This window comes from Herpailurus yagouaroundi, unplaced genomic scaffold (assembly GCF_014898765.1).
Source record: "Herpailurus yagouaroundi ecotype Mexico unplaced genomic scaffold, PumYag 250, whole genome shotgun sequence".
Taxonomy (NCBI): domain Eukaryota; kingdom Metazoa; phylum Chordata; class Mammalia; order Carnivora; family Felidae; genus Herpailurus; species Herpailurus yagouaroundi.
The window spans coordinates 9,277,901-9,294,655 of NW_024412467.1; positions in this window are offsets into that span (position 1 = coordinate 9,277,901).

The window sequence follows — 16,755 nt, forward strand, 5'->3', positions numbered from 1 at the left end:
TTTTCATTGCAAAGAAGTTTCAAAAGTCTCTGAATTTTGAGACAGTAATATCAGAATAGGAGAGATCAGAGAGTTATGCGAATGAAAGAACACTTTTAAATTTTTCACAAAACTGGAGAAAACCTACCAGAGGAGATCCTGATTAGCCGACGGATTCCTCCAAAGGTCCCAGTGCAGAGAACAAAGGCAAACTCTCTTCAGCTGGACTTTCAAAAGGACCTCCCCCCCCCCCACCGCAGGGGTATAACTCACAGGGTTCCTAAGACCCAATCGCAGAGACAACTCAAACGTGCCCCCCTCCCCCACACTGCTCCCTCTCCCCTCCCACCCTTCTACTGCTGCCACTGCCTCAAGGGTCCTTCCCGGCACTGGTGCACCCATTCTCTGCAACTCAGCGCTCCCAAGAGGCTGCCTCGTGTCCTACAAATCAGAGGTAACCTCGCTTTATGGTTCGCCATTTACTTCCTGTCATCTCCACCAAATCCAAAGTTGGACATAGAAGGGTAAAATAATCAACCACACGTAGAAAGGACCTCCCCATTCCATCCACCCTCCCCACTCCGGTGGTATCACTTCTCAGGAGCATCCCTGATCCGTCCCGTGATACAAATATTTCTGGTCTAAGTTGGAATCTCTGAAGATAAGAGGTGAGGGCTCATAACTTGATATGGTAGAAAAAGCATTTTGGTATCGGGGGAACTTCATTTGAGATCCAGTCCCTTAACTGGCAGCTTACACCCCTCTAGGCAGATGATTTAATCCATCTGGGTCTCAATTTATTCACTTCTAATACAGGAGTTCATTCCTGTTTCTTCATTCGCTGACTGAAGAAAATTGTATGCAAATGTGTTTTGAGATGTGTTCTGTGCTGCTGCTGGGGCTACACGGCTGGATGAGACACAGACTGTCCTCAGGGGCCATGATTCCCCTCAGGAATGGGCAGTTTGGCTGTTGGGGGCAGGCCAGCCCTCCAGGACACCGGGCTGCAAGGAAGAGCCCAGTGGGAACTAAGGCCATGGGGGAAGTCTAAGTATATCTTGAAGGCTGGCTCTGTGCCCTGTGGTAGTGACGGGTAAGGACAGAGTCATAAAATCATAGAGTCTGAATGCTGAGTGGACCAAGAATGAAATAATTCCCCTATCAGGAGGTGTGAACTCTCTTAGCTAAATGAGACCCTTCACTGAAAAGAAGCTCCCCCCTAACTTACTTCATGACCCATTTCTAAGCTCCTATGCTTTCCTATTTCCCTGCACTGCCCTTTTGCTCTTGTTTAGGCCGTGGAAGGGGTGTAGGTCAAGAAGGTGTTTCCAGGAGTTCCCCAAGGGCCACATCCTGGCGAGAAGTCATGGAGACTCCACTGGCTAATCTATCACAGCCTGGGAAGGGCTTCTATGGACCTTTTGTCGCTCCATAAAAAAATGTATTGCTCTCCTTATGTGCAGAATTTACAAAGAACTCTTACAACTCAATAATAAGACAAAGATTCCAACTTAAAAATGGCCAAAACAGAGCGCCTGAGTGGCTCAGGAGGTTGAGCATCTGACTCTTGATTTCAGCTCAGGTCATGATCTCACAATTTGTGAGATCAAGCCCTGGATTGGGCTCTGCACTGACAGCGTGGAGCCTGCTTGGGATTCTCTTTTGCCTTCTCTCTGCCCCTCCCCCCACTCCCGTGCATGTGCTCTCGCGTGCGCGCTCTCTCTCAAAATAAATATTAAACATTTTAAAAAATGACCAAAATATTTGAATATTTTTCCAAAGAAAATATGCAACTAGCCAGCAGTGTAGCACATAGACGCAACATCAATAGCCATCAGGGAAATGCAGGTCAAAACCACAATGAGATCCCACTTTGCAGCCACTAGGATGGCCAGGGCCAAGAAGACAGATGATTACAAGTGCCAGTGAGGACATGGAGAAATCAGAACCTTCCTACACTTCCGGTGGGAATGTGAAATGCTGCAGCTGCTATGGAAACCACTTGGAACTTTCTTAAAAAGCCAAGTATATATCTGCCATATGACCCAGCCATACCATTTGCATTATCTACTCAAGAGCAATTAAAACACATGTCTACACACAGGACCACTTGTACACAAATGTTCATGGCATCATCACTCATAATAACCAAAACATGACGGGGAGCAGCTGATGACTAGATAAACAAATGAGGCATAGCCATGCAACGGAATATTATCCGGCAATAGAAAAGGGAAGAAGCACTGATACGTTCTGCAACATGGATGAACGTCAAAAAAATTATATTTATTTTTTAACGTTTATTTATTTTGAAAGAGAGGGAGAGGGAAAGAGAGAGGGCAGGAGGGTGCCTGAGTGGGGGAGGGGAAAAGAGAGAGAGAGGAAGAGACAGCACGGGGCTCGATCTCAGGAACCATGAGATCATGACCTGAGCTGAAATTATGAGTCAGACGCTTAACTGACGGAGCCACCCAGGCGCCCCCCCGCCCCCCGCCCTGCCCAAAACACGATGTTAAGTGAAAGAGCCAGGCACAGAGGATCAGGTATTATACAATTCAGTTTCTAGGAATATCCAGAAAAAGCAAATTTCTAGAGACAGAAGGTCGATCAGTGGTTGCCTAGGGCTGAGGCTAGGAATGCGAAGGGACTACAAATAGGAATAAAGTTTCTATTTGAAGTGAGGGAAATGATTTAAGACAGGATCATGGTGGTAGGGGCCCAATACTGGAAATATAATAATAGTCATTGAATTGTGCACTTAAAATGGGTGAATTTTATGGTATGCAAAACTGTACCTCAATAAATGTTGTTTTCAAAAACAAACAAGTACAACTGATCCTCGAGCCCACAGGGTTTAGGGACACCAACATCCCCCATGCAATTAAAAATCCAGGGGCGCCTGGGTGGCGCAGTCGGTTAAGCGTCCGACTTCAGCCAGGTCACGATCTCACGGTCCGTGAGTTCGAGCCCCGCGTCAGGCTCTGGGCTGATGGCTCAGAGCCTGGAGCCTGCTTCCGATTCTGTGTCTCCCTCTCTCTCTGCCCCTCCCCCGTTCATGCTCTGTCTCTCTCTGTCCCAAAAATAAATAAACGTTGAAAAAAAAAAAATCCACATATAACTTTTAACTCCCCCGAAACTTAACTACTAATAGCCAATCGTTGACCAGAAGCCTTACCGATAACACAGTCAATTGATGCATATTTTGTATGCTGTATTTATATACTGTATTCTTATAATAAAGTAAGCTGGAGAAAAGAAAACGTTAAGAAATCATGAAGAGAAACTATGGTTGCAGCAGTGTATTTGCTGTATTTATTGAAAAACTCTGCACTCCGTGGCCCTGAGTGGTTCAAACCTGTGCTGCTTGATGCCAAGCCTCAAGCTCCCCTTTATAACCGTACAAAAACCAGTTAAGTCAGAGTTAACTTTGCTGCTCTAGCCTCCCAGCAAAGACACAGGTGGTAATTAACCTTAACCAGAGACTTCCCTGAGTGGCCACAGCCTCGCTCCCGCTCCCGGAACCAGCTGGAGGGGAGAGAGCGGAGCGGTGGTGTTTCACACAGCAGCAGAAATCGCTGGGCAGAAGTGGGGCCTCCAAAATGCAGATTCCCGGGGCGCCTGGGTGGCGCAGTCGGTTAAGCGTCCGACTTCAGCCAGGTCACGATCTCGCGCTCCGTGAGTTCGAGCCCCGCGTCAGGCTCTGGGCTGATGGCTCGGAGCCTGGAGCCTGTTTCCGATTCTGTGTCTCCCTCTCTCTCTGCCCCTCCCCCGTTCATGCTCTGTCTCTCTCTGTCCCAAAAATAAAAAAACAAAAACAAAAACAAAAAAACGTTCAAAATGCAGATTCCTACCCTCCCCCACCCCACCCCCATCTCAGCAATACTAATTTAGTGGTTCTGGGTGTTCCTGGCAATCTGCATTTCTCAGAAGCACACTTCAGAGTAAAAGGACCCACGCTTTGGGAAATCTGATCATAGAAGTGCCCAGGAATGCTGTGGGAGCATGTGTGCATGGGATGTGGGGGTCAAGACGGGATGTACTCAAGGGAGCCCTGGGAAGTAAGGAGGCCCTTCGAGTTCAGTTAGGAGCGAAACGGAATCTCAAAAGACAAAGAGGCATTATCGAAAGCAGAAAGGTAAGTAGAGTAGATGTATCCCTGAGCCTATGCCCAGCATGTGCCAAGACATGGAGACACTGCAGCTAGAAAATATTCCTTGGGCATTCATTCACCATGTGCCAGAAGCTATCTACGAGCTCACGGGAAAATAAGAGATTGATGAGCAGCTGGCAGGAGCAGCGGACAAAGCTGAGGGGGGACGTGGGAATTTACTACAAGGCGGCAGCGGGTTGGAGAAGGTCTGAGAACGTAGGAGAATGAAGGAGGTCTGAGCGGGGACCACGGGGCTTGAGTGGGGCCGGGAGGGAAAGAGAGAAGGCAGAGCGTCTCAGATGCCTTGTCTCAGGGTCAGGCGGTGCAGGTGCGGACAGACAGAGGGAATGGAGGTGTCCAAGGGGAGGAGTTCAGTGTGAGACACTGAGTTCGAAGGGCCACCGAGATGACCGCTGGTGGCTGCAGGGAAGGGAAGCCCAGGGGACTTTCGAAGGTGGAATCGCGAGTATTACCTACCTAGTAATAACTGCCTCGGGATTCTTGGGAAGCTCAGAGGACGTGACGAGGGGAGCTTCGTGAACTAGAAAGTGACGGCCAACTGTCACTGTTATGATTTATCTCTGAATGCTCCCCAGCACTCATCACAGTGACCTGCACACAGTGAGTGCTCGTTACGGCACATGTCACCAGGTCTCTGATCCCCTAAACATGATGACCTGGACATCTCACATACCACACTTCGAAGGTTCTGCCATACACATCCCATAAAAACACCAAGAGACACTAGTGGCTGAAAGCATAAAAGGGGATATCATTTTATATGGTCAGTCACTTCTCACGACTTGACTAAAAATATTTCATGTCGCTAAACCCCGACATTTCAATGTGAAGAATGCCGTGTCTTGGGGCGCCTGGGTGGCTCGGTACGTTAAGCATCTGACTCTCAGTTTCAGCTTGGGTTTCATGGCTTCGAGCCCCACATCAGGCTCTGCGCTGGCAGCACGGAGCCTGCTTGGGGTTCTCTCTCTCTCTCTCTCTCTCTCTCTCTCTCTCCCTGTCTCTCTGCCCCTCACGCACTCACACTGTCTCTGTCTCTCTAAAAATTAACTAATTAAAAAAAAAAAGAATGCCATGTCTTCCTGGAATAATGAAGACAACAAGGTTTGCTGAAATTCCTTCTGATCTCAGAATTTACTTACTGGCATGCAGTGTAGGCTTTATATGCAGTTGAATAGCAGCTTCAGCAACTCTCTTTAAGAGAAAAACCAAGGATCAGTTCAGATCAAGAACTAAGCCGGTTTTGAGTATGACGTTTGTTAACAAATGTGAGGGCGATCCTTCGATTTAGAAGAGCCAGGTGATGCGTGTGGCCCCAACCCCCTTCTGCCTCTTCACATTGTCTCCAGCCCCCTGGGTCTACTTTCATACTTGACTTCTATTTATTACGTGTAACAAAACTGGAGTTTTCAAATAGAGCTCTGGACCACCAAAAGACTACAGGCTCTTCTTTTTTGTTGTTGTTCTTTGGAACTGAAAGCCCAAAGTAAAGGGGACACAGAGAAAGTGGACAACACACAAGGAAGAGTATGGGGGAGGGTACAGGTGTCAAAAGAAGGAGGGAGCTACCAGTGCTGTGCAAGAGGGAATTGGCCCAGGGCGCCTGGCAGCTTCAGTGGGTTGAGCGTAGAACTTTGGCTCAGGTCATGATCTTATGATTCATGGGTTCAAGCCCCACGTCGGGCTCTGTGCTGACAGCTCAGAGCCTGGAGCCTGCTTCGGATTCTGTGTCTGCCTCTCTCTCTGGCCCTCCCCCTTGTGCTCTGTCTCTCTCTGTCTCAAAAATAAATAAAAGTTAAAAATAATTTAAAAAAAGAAGAGGGAATTGGCCCATGACAGCCTATCTCTAAACTGTGTTCAAGACATAAAAAGCAACTCCCTGACTGAAAGGTAAACAATAGCAGGCCAATTCAAGGAAGCAATCAAAACTTGAAAAGGGGATTTATTTGGGAATGTGTTTCTGCTTTGTTTGTTTGTTTTTCTCTCTTCTCTCCAGGGTTGATCCAAGATTGAAGCTGTGCAGGGGGTTCAGGCAACAAAATCTCTGAGAGAATCCTCCTCTGTTTGGCCAGAAGACCTGGAAAGGAGGTCCTGCGGATGGAAAAATGTGATGCAAAGTCCAGCGGTCTGTGTGTGTGTGTGTGTGTGGCTAGTTACAGAACTGCACCCCAGAACAGCAAGCAGCAGCATAAGCCACTAAAAACTTCTCTGACATGGGGCGCCTGGGTGGCTCAGTGGGTTAAATGTCCGACTTTGGTTCAGGTCATGATCTCGCAGTTCATACGTTCAAGCCCCATGTCAGGCTCTGTGCTGAGAGCTCAGAGCCTGGACCTTCTTCAGATTCTGCGTCGTCTTCTCTATCTGCCCCTCCCCCACTCATGCTCTGTCTCTGTCTCTCATTTTCTCTGTGTCTCAAAAATGAATAAATGTTAAAAAAAAAAAATGAAAAAAAAAAGCTTCTCTGATGTCACTGCCAGAGGAGAATCCCAGAGAAGCCAGAGCTGGAAAGGGGGATCCCTTCATTCTGTGCATGAATGAGTACAAGCCCTAGTCTTGCCCCATAGTGTGCATGTGGGGGACAGATGCACAGGCTTTGAGACCTGTGCCGCAATAGAAGCCCGTGCTCAATTCCCAGACTAAGCCCTAAATAGTGCTTCCTGGGGGTCCAAAGCAGCACAGCAAAAGTTTTAAAAACTGCACTCATGTTGGGACCATTATAAGGGAGAACTGGGCTGGCTGCCTGCGAAAACAACAGCAGTAAAAATGAGCATTTCAAAAGGACCGAGAGTCTCACAACACAATCCTCAAAATGTCTAGAATTCAATCCAAACATGTGTGACATGCAAGGGACTGGGGAACTGTGATCAATTCTCAAGAGAAAAGACAATCCACAAAGGCCAACCCCAAAATGACGATGTTGGAATGACCAGATTTCTAGGAACGATGTCAACTATGCTCCAGGAGATAGAGGTAAACACTCTTTTTAGAAAAAAAATTTTTTTTTACCATTTATTTATTACTGAGGGACAGAGAGACACTGAGCGTGAGCAGGGGAGGGGTAGAGAAAGAGGGAGACACAGAATCTGAAGCAGGCTCCAGGTTCTGAGCTGTCTGCACAGAACCCACAAACTGCAAGATCATGACCTGAGCCGAAGTCGGTCACTCAACTGAGCCACCCAGGCGCCCCAAAGGTAAACACTCTTAAAATGAATGGAAAGGCAGAAGTTCTCAAAGTTCTCAGAAGAGGCGCAGAACTTATAAAAAAGAGGGGCGCCCGGTGGCTCAGTCAGTTAAGCATCTGACTTCAGCTCAGGTCATGATCTCACGGTTCGTGGGTTGGAGCCCCATGATGGACTCTGTGCTAACAGCTCAGAGCCTGGAGCTACTTGGGATTCTGTGCCTCCCTCTCTCTCTGCCCCTCCCCTACTCGCAGTCTGCCTCTCACTCTCAAAAATAAATGAACATTGAAAAAAAAATTTTTTTAAAGAACCCATTAAAAAAACGAATATTTTAGAGCTGAAAAATACAATAGCAAAAAATGACTGGGTGAGCCAAAGAGCAGGATAGAGATTGCAGAAAGAGGTGACTGTGCACTTGTTGGTATATATATTATCCAATCTGAATGACGGAGAGAAAAAGAATTGAATGCAAAAATGAACAAAGCTTAAGAGGCCTGTGAGATAGTATTAGGAGGTGTAATATTAGGGTCCTCAGCATCCCAGGAGAGGACAGAGTGATTGAGGTAGAAAATATACCTGAAGAAATGATGGCCAAAAATCTCCCAAACTTGATGAAAGCTTATGTTTACAGATCCAAACAGTGGTATCTATCTGGTTATTGTGCACAGACATACACACACACACGATGACCCACAGTGAGTGCCTCCCAAGGGGAGATCCAGAAAGAAGAGCAAAGTGAAGATACAACTGTTTAAAAAGAAATAAAACCTGGAGCGCCTGGGTGGCTCAGTCAGTTAAGTGGCCAACTTCTGCTCAGGTCATGATCTCCTGGTTCGTGGGTTTGAGCCCTGCTAACAGCCCAGAGCCTGGAGTTTGCTTCGGATTCTGTGTCTCCCTCCCTCTCTGCCCTTCCCCTGTTCGGGCTCTGTCTCTGTCTCTCAAAAATAAATAGATGTTAAAAAAAACTTTAAAAAGAAATAAAACCTGATGGGCTATCATTCTCTTTTGAGAGGCGTCACAAGCATCAAGTTCTTTAGCCCTTAAATGTCTTCCCTAAATCTAGCAAAACCAGGAGTCACTAGAACTCTGTCAGTCAACAAACTGGTTCCCTTCCCAGCACTAAAGTTGCAGAAAGGGTCTGTCATATGACTGACCCCTGATTTTTGGTCCAAAGCCAGAGGAAGGACAAGCTACAGAGGGATTTCCAAATTTTCACTTGTAAATATCCAGCATTCTGTAAACCCCTCCTGCCCATTTTTAGATTGACACGTAAAAAATTTCACCAAGATGTGAATGGTTGTAAAGAGCATCACCTTTAGCATTCTGTTCATATTGACCCATAAAGGGGCTCCTGGGTGGCTCAGTCAGCTCAGGTCACAATCTCCCACTTTGCAAGTTTTGGGCCCCGAGTCGGACTCTGTGCTGACAGCTCAGAGCTTGGAGCCTGATTCAGATTCTGTGTCTCCCTCGCTCTCTGCCCCTCCCCCACTCACGCTCTGTCAATCTCTCACAAATAAACATTAAAAAAATTTGTTTAAATATTGACCCATAAAAGTAAAACTTTTTCACTCACTGAAATACATCCATGAAAGTCATCATCATTCATTTCCAAAGAATACATGAGCAGGCTGCTTTTTGATGGTCACAAATTTTGCATAATTACACTCTCTCCTCCAACTCGTGTCTCCATTCCTCTGGCCCTTTAGAAATTTATCCTCATTTTATTTATTTTATGCTTGAATGTCTTTTATTCATTATTCTATTATCCTTTTCTGCATCAAAAATATGTTTATAAACTTAAATTTAAACTCAATGGCAGGGCGCCTGGGTGGCTCAGTCGGTTAAGCGTCTGACTCTTGGTCATGATCTCACGGTTCATGAGATTGAGCCCCACGTCAGGCTCTGCGCTGACAGCACGGAGCCTGCTTGGGATTCTCTCTCTCCCACTCTCTCTGCCCCTCCCCAGATTGCTCTCTCTCTCTCTCTCACTCTCTCTCAATAAATAAATAAACATAAAAAAATTTAAAAAAATAAACTCAATGGCAAAAAAAAAACTTTTCCAATTGTTACCATCACAACTGTGAATGCAACTTATCAAAACAACACAAATATTACAAATGTTAACAAATTAGTCCTACATGTACACAAAAGTAATTCTTACTGGAAAACCCTCTCTCTTGAATACTTTCAGTTTTCAATTATTTTTAATGCATATGTGGATGAGTATATTTATTACTAGTACGAGTCAAGGTTGAACATCAGTTTCTCAATTTTTGTTCTTATCAAAGTAAATGTTGGGAAACTATGTTCACATAAATGAGGAGATGGGAATGGATGACATTTTGTGACAGAAATGTCACTCCAGTGTTTGAACTCCGGAGTACAAAACATCACATGGTGAAGAAATATCAAAATTATGTGAATCATCGGTGTAAGGAAAACTGAGAAGACTGACTAGTGAGTGCCCTAACTACTCATCCAACTGGCTTGTGTCAGTCACTCACTGTCTTTGACTAGGGCCATTTTACAACTCTGCAGAGACAGCAGTTAACTTGCAGAAAACTGATCGGAAAGCAAGTAATTATCATCTGCAGGCATGTGAACAGATTGTACTCTGAGGAAGTCCAATGGACTTTCCTCTCCCTCTGTGGAAGAAGCCGATTTCACGTCAATTTAGCAAATTCACTTCAACCTTCTTATCAACGGTCTTTTTTGAACTGACTGTAGACCTTACTGGCTCTCTCATTTTTCATATGTTTAGAAATGTTTGTCTCTTCATTTGTACAAGAGTCCTGACTTCATCCCCTTCAAAATGTATCCTTTAATATCAATTTACAAATTGATCAGATTGATGTGTGTGTGTGTGTGTGTGTGTGTGTGTGTGTGTGTGTGTCAACAGAGATTTAGAAAACATATGTTGGCAATGTCCGGACACTGGAATCATTCATTTTCTTACCCCTAAACTTGATATTCTGAAATGTCCTCCTTTCCCGCCCTTCCTTATCTCATAGATTTTTACATCCTTGATCAACAGTTTAGTAAAAATGGGTGAGAAACAGCCCTTTTTGATAAGATGAACTAGGAAGATGGATTAGAGATGGTCTTATGTAAAAAGAGAGAAAGGTGCTTATGGAAAAGAAGGTAGGAGAGAGAGAGAATCTGCATCTCTAGGAAACACCTGCTCTCAAGAAGACAAGTCTTCGGAAAAAGGACACCTGGAAGAGGAAGATTTGGAAACCGACTTTCTCAAAACACCTGTGTGCATGTACCTGGGGGAAGTCTTCGAACACGGTTAACGTACACAGAGTGAAGATTGTTGGCCTAAAGTAAGAAGCACAAGAATGAGTTCCACCCCTAATTCTGTCCTACCTAGACTCATCTGCATCAGCGAACCTCTTTTTCAAAGTTTCCAGGGACTGAGGAACTTTCATTAGATAACTGTTCACCTTCCACTCAGAAGAGACGCCGAGGGAAGAGGCATCCCGGGAAGGGAGAGGCTGTTCGGAAGCAGGACGGAAAAAGGGGGCTGGCGGGCTGTCCGCAGATCGCACCACGAGAGCACTGAGAAATGAAGAAGCAGAAATGGAAATGAAGGAGGAATCAAAAGTGGAACTTTTAAGAATCCTGGCTAAATACGGGTGAACCTGCATTGTGCCCCGAAAGTCTCCAGCCACAGCTTCCAACATGCTGGAAGATGACAGCCAGGAGAAGCTGTCTGTGTGGGGTCTACCGAATGCAAGGAACCAATTAGATGGGACTCTTCTATCAACCTACTTACTAGGGCAGACACGGCGGAGCCCTGCCACTGGACGGAGGGGAGCACCAGTCCCAGACAGTGTTCAGTAGAGGAAAAAAACGCCCTCCTATCTTCCCAACCCCTTACCGACACACGCTGGGCTTCTAAACTGAGAATACATAAAATGGACAGCCTTGCTTACATAGCAGACCATAATCAGACTGAAATATGCATTCGCCCCTTGGAAGAGTAGTTCACCTGGTTCTGGAAGATTCAACTGGCTAGTTTTCTAGTGTGGTCCATTTTGACTGCCATTTTTTGCCATCGAGTACAATAATCAATTTATCTCGTAAAAATCTAGTGATTCTTGGGGAGCCTGAATGGGTGAGTCGGTTAAGTGTCCAACTTCGGCTCAGGTCATAATCGTGGGTTCAAGCCCCGCGTCGGGCTCTGTGCTGACAGCTCAGAGCCTGGAGCCTGCTTCAGATTCTGTGTTTCTCTCTCTCTCTGTCCCTCCCCTGCTCACACTTTGTCTCTCTCTCTCTCTCTTTCAAAAATAAATAAACATTTAAAAATTTTTTTAAAAATCCAGTGATTTTTCTCTGGATAAAACTAAATGGGAACAAAGTCAGAACTAATGATGACTATAACCTAAGAAGATCATTTGAAATCTACGTTCACAGCCTAGGTCACCTCCTGTTCATTGTATCTTCCTTCACTGATACCCCTCTTCGCAGCCCCAGCGATCTTCACTGTTCCAGGCATACAATAGTCATTCAACATAAAGGAAGGAAGAAATAATCAACGGATCCCAGAGTTTCTCTGGATTTCCATGTGGACTGATACAAAGTAGTGACGGTTATTTTCTCATTATCCTGTGTACGTATCGTGTATTAAGTATAGACGTAAGACAACCAATGTCACCTATGTACTATAAGGTTTATCTCTGGTGTCTCCAGCACCCAGCTTCTCCAGGGACCACCTCCCTCTTCAATACTGCCATGAAGACCACCTCACATCTATTTTCAGTGCCCACAACCTTCCTGTTCTTTTTTTTTTTTTTTTTTGTCTCTCCCTATCAAAACTAGAATCAATTTTAGATCAGACTTTTATATTGTAGAATGGCCTTTAAATTCTAGAAGTTGGGGACTAACAGGAACTTCAAAGGTTACCTAATTCATCCTGTCATCAGATAGGTGTGAATTTTTAACTTGGTGCTTCTCTGCCTTCTCCGCTTGGCTAAGTAGTCAATGAGAAGCCAGGACCATTAGATGTCTAATTAATGAGACAGGTCAGGTGAATTCTTCTTCTTCTTCTTATAAATCCATAATAAACAAAAGTTCTCCCTCTGGTTTTACAACCCTTGTTATGTCCCTTCCTATAGAGGGCTGTATCCTGAAAAGGAAACAGTCCCATTACATAACTTCTCAGTCAAAGAAGGTATGTTTTCCCTAAGTGGGAAATGGGTCTACTTAAGAAAAACAAAACAATGTAAAATTCCTATGGATGTAAAAGCTCATGTAAAAAGACAAATATTGTATGATTTCACTTACATGAGGCATCGAGAATAGGCAAATTCATAGAGACAGAAAGTAGAACAGTGGAAGCCAGGGGCGGGGGAGGGAGGAATGGGGGGGTTGTCGTCTGACGGGGACAGAGTTTCAGTCTGAGGTGATTAAAAGGTTCTGGAGACAGATGACGGTGCCGGTCGCATAACTTTGTGAATGTAATTAATGCTGCTGAGCTGTATACTTAAAAATGATTAAATGGTAAATTTTATGTTATGTGTATTTTACCATTAATTAAAAACAACAACAACAACAACTTAGAAAATCCCTTATAATGGCCTACTCTGACCTTACGGTGCTTCCTCTCTTCCTAAGTACAAGTAGAAACACCCAGGATGAAATTCAAAAGCTCACAGCCTGAGTCAGGGCAGGCCTAGAAAGCGCCCGAGGCTAACACCCCAGCTTGCCGACTGGTTTGTTGCTACCAGAAAAAACAAACTAAGTCATGTTAGAAATCCTGGACTGCCCAGCGGGACACACATACAAGGAAAATGCTAGTCAAGTTTGGAAACCACTCAGGTACCTTGCTGAAAGCCACGTCCCTTTGGCTTAATGAGGTTGTCCTCTGTCCGGTCCTAAACCCAGGTGATAAAAGAGAATGAAGATGCTCGTAAGTGGTGGGGAAACTCAGCTGTCCAGTTTTAGTTCGTGCTTTTGCACACTTCTTGGGACAAGAGATAACAGATATTGCCATCAGAATCTAAATGGAATGAGAAGACAGGACCTCAGTTCTATTCACTTGGTTGGAGGCAATGAAGAAGCTAGGGATGTACAAGTCAGAAGAGCCAACTTTTTCTTTTATCTTCTTGTCATTAAAATATACGATACAGTCACACCACAGAAGAAGAGAACTCTGGCATACGTGTGCCAAGACACTCGCAAGAAAGTCTTCAAAGGAGCACACTTCATAACAGCAAAATGTGGGGGCCAACCCAAATGCCCGCCAATAAGAAAATGGATGACCACACTGTGGCTTGTTTGCTAAGAAGCACTATGTAGCTGCTGCAACAATAGAGATAATTCTTAAAAATTTAATGTTGAGGGTTTTTTTTTTTAAGTGAGAAGGTTATATACACTTTTCAAAAGAGTTCCAAATTTTTTAAAAAATTTATTTTTGGAAGAGAGCATGCACGACACGTGAATGAGCAGGGGAGGGGCAGAGAGCTAGGGAGAGACAGAGAGAGAGAGACAGAGAGAGAGAGAGAGAGAGAGAAAGAAAGAGAGAATCCCAAGCAGCCCCACGTGGGGCTCGATCCCACCAACCGTGAGCTCATGACCTGAGAGTCAGATGCTTAACCGACTGAGCTACCCAGGCGCCCCTGCACCCTTTTTACAGATCAAAAAACAAGCAAACCTAAATAACACACGGTTTAGGACTACATACCTATGTCATAACAGTTTTACAATAAAACCAGGAATTAAGACAAAATTCAGGGTCGGGAGGGACACGGAATGGCACAGAAGAGCACAAAGATGCAACAGTACAGGTAACGACACGGTGGGTTTTTTTTTTTTTTTCTAGTTTCTGTTTATTTTCTTTAATGGCTTTACTGAGGTCTAACACATATGAGACAATTCACCTAATGGAAGTGTACGATTCAATGATATGCGCAATCATCAACACAGTCAATTTTAGAACATTTTCACCGGCTCAAAGAAAAACCCTACAGCCTTTAACAATCACCTCCTTCCCCTCCTTCCCCAGCTCTAATCTATTTCCTGTCTCTATAGATTCCCCTATTCTGGACATTTTCATAGGACCAGAGTCAAACAATATGTGGTCTTTTGTGACTTGCTTCTTTAGTTCAGAATAATGTTTTCAAGGCTTCTACATGTTTTAGCATAGATCAGTACCTCATTTCTTTTTATGGCCAAATATTACCCCATTATGTGGATATACCACATTTTATTTATCCATTCATCAGTCGATGGACATTTGGGTTATTTCCATGATACTCCATCACCAATGAGTAAGAGTTTCAGTTCCTCCACATCCTTATCAACACTTAATCATCTGATCTTTTTATTCTAGCCATCCTAGTGGATATGAAATGGTATTTCAGTGTGATTTTGATTTGCACTTCTCTGATGAATAATGATGTTGAGTATCTTTCCATTACTTATTGGCCATCTACACATCTTCTTTGGAGAAATGTCTATTCAAACCCTTTGACAATTTTTATATTGAGTTATCTTTTTTATTATTGAGTTGGGAGAGCTCTTTATATATTTTGGACATGAGTCCCTTACCAGATACATAATTTTAAGACATCTTCTCCCACTCCGTAGGTTCTCTTTTTACAATTATCTGGTTCTTAAGCCGTAGTTTTTAGTGCTGTGATGGGGTCACAGGTGGCCATTTGAACATAATGGCTATAGTGTACGCATACTTAGCATATTATTTTTATGTGTAAAATATTACATAATTAACAAATTAAAAACAGCACTTCATGTATAAAGATGTCTGTTAGGAAATATTCAAGGCAAAACAAAACACTGTAATGCCCAAATAAGTTAATGCTATTCTTGAAGGTATTTAACAACTCGTGGGCATGACTTAGGCACTCGGACAATCTGGCTCACTAATCCTTGCAAAGGCTCTTCTCCAAACTATCACACATGGCAGGTGGATGTAGCAAATTCCTGCCAACAGGACAAGCCTGCCCTACCCCCCTCCTGATTCTGTGTCTCCCCCTCCTCTTCCAAGCTAAGAATTATTTTTCCATTTTTAAATACCTGAAAAAAACAAGACTATTTCGTGACTGGTGAAAATTATGAACTTCAGATTTCGGGTATCCAGAAATAAAGTGAAACACAGCCTCACTATCCCTTTATGTATTGTCTATAGTTGCTTTTAAGCTGCAACAGCAGAGTTGAGTAGCTGCTAAAGAGACCAACCACATGGCCAGCAAAACCTACATATTTACTATCTAGCCCTTGGTTCAAACATTTTGCCAAACCTTACACCAGATCAACAAATTAAGTTACTTCTCATTGACCACAGGGAGCACCAATACCCTACTTCCTACCAGCTGTGGCCACGTCAATAGTCACCTTCCTGATTTCTCAATTTCTTTCTCTCTTTAATAAATATGACACCTTGATTCTAATTTTATTAAGGACTTTTAGATATGGGAATGCATGGAACAGTCTTTCCTTGCAAAATACGCTCTATCTTCAAGAAATCATGATCCAGCCACTCAAGCTATTGAGTTAATTACTTTAACAAACTTTTATTGCTTGCTTATTATATATGCTGTAAGTGAAATACAGTTTTGGGGCTGAAAGAACTATCAAAACTCCCACCCTTGCCCTCAAGAGGCTTACAGTCTAATTAGACTCTAGTAACGACCACAACAATTTCCCCAAAGATCACTCCACTCTTGTAATCTTACATTAAGTGAGCTTAGATTATTTTACCAAGAATTCTAAGGCATGCTCCCGAAATTAAAAGAAATCTATATAAGCAGTAAGGAAATAGTACCTGCAAACAATTCTGGTAAACTATAGTGCCCGAGACCCATAGACTTCTGCACTCCCAAAACTATAGAACCAAAGGTTCTTAATTTTTTTTTTTTTTTTTTTTTTTTTTTTTTTTTTTTGCTAAATGTTCAATCTGCCGCTTTGGCCTTTTGGACCCAATTCTAGTTCCACATCCCAAATGCAGTCACCCCTATTTCCTCATTTTAAAGAATGCATCAATTCAAATGCTGCTGAAACTTGCAGCCTATTGTGATGCCCGACACCACTCTCATGGGAATAAAGGAAAGGCCATCTGCAGACGCAATTATTAGCAGCCCGAAAAGTGATGCTAACGCAGCTACTCGCACCGACTAGTCCTCTACCCAAAAGCAGTCGGGGACGCAGCTGTGTGAGATGCCCTGTTCCACAGAGCTCTCCCTCAATGCCTCAGTTGCCTCTGCATTTTTTAAAAGTGACTCATTGCCTCAAGTCAGGTTCTGCGGGGAAGCCAGGTCTGTTTCTTTCCAGCACTTTCCAATGGAGGTGCCGCGGTCGGATCCAGCCCAATCACAGCCCCCTCCCGCCCCCAGTCTCCGCACGCACCGCCGAGGGGCCCGCAGCCTTGCGGGCCAGAACCCCCCGAAGTTAAGACGGGCCCGGGGC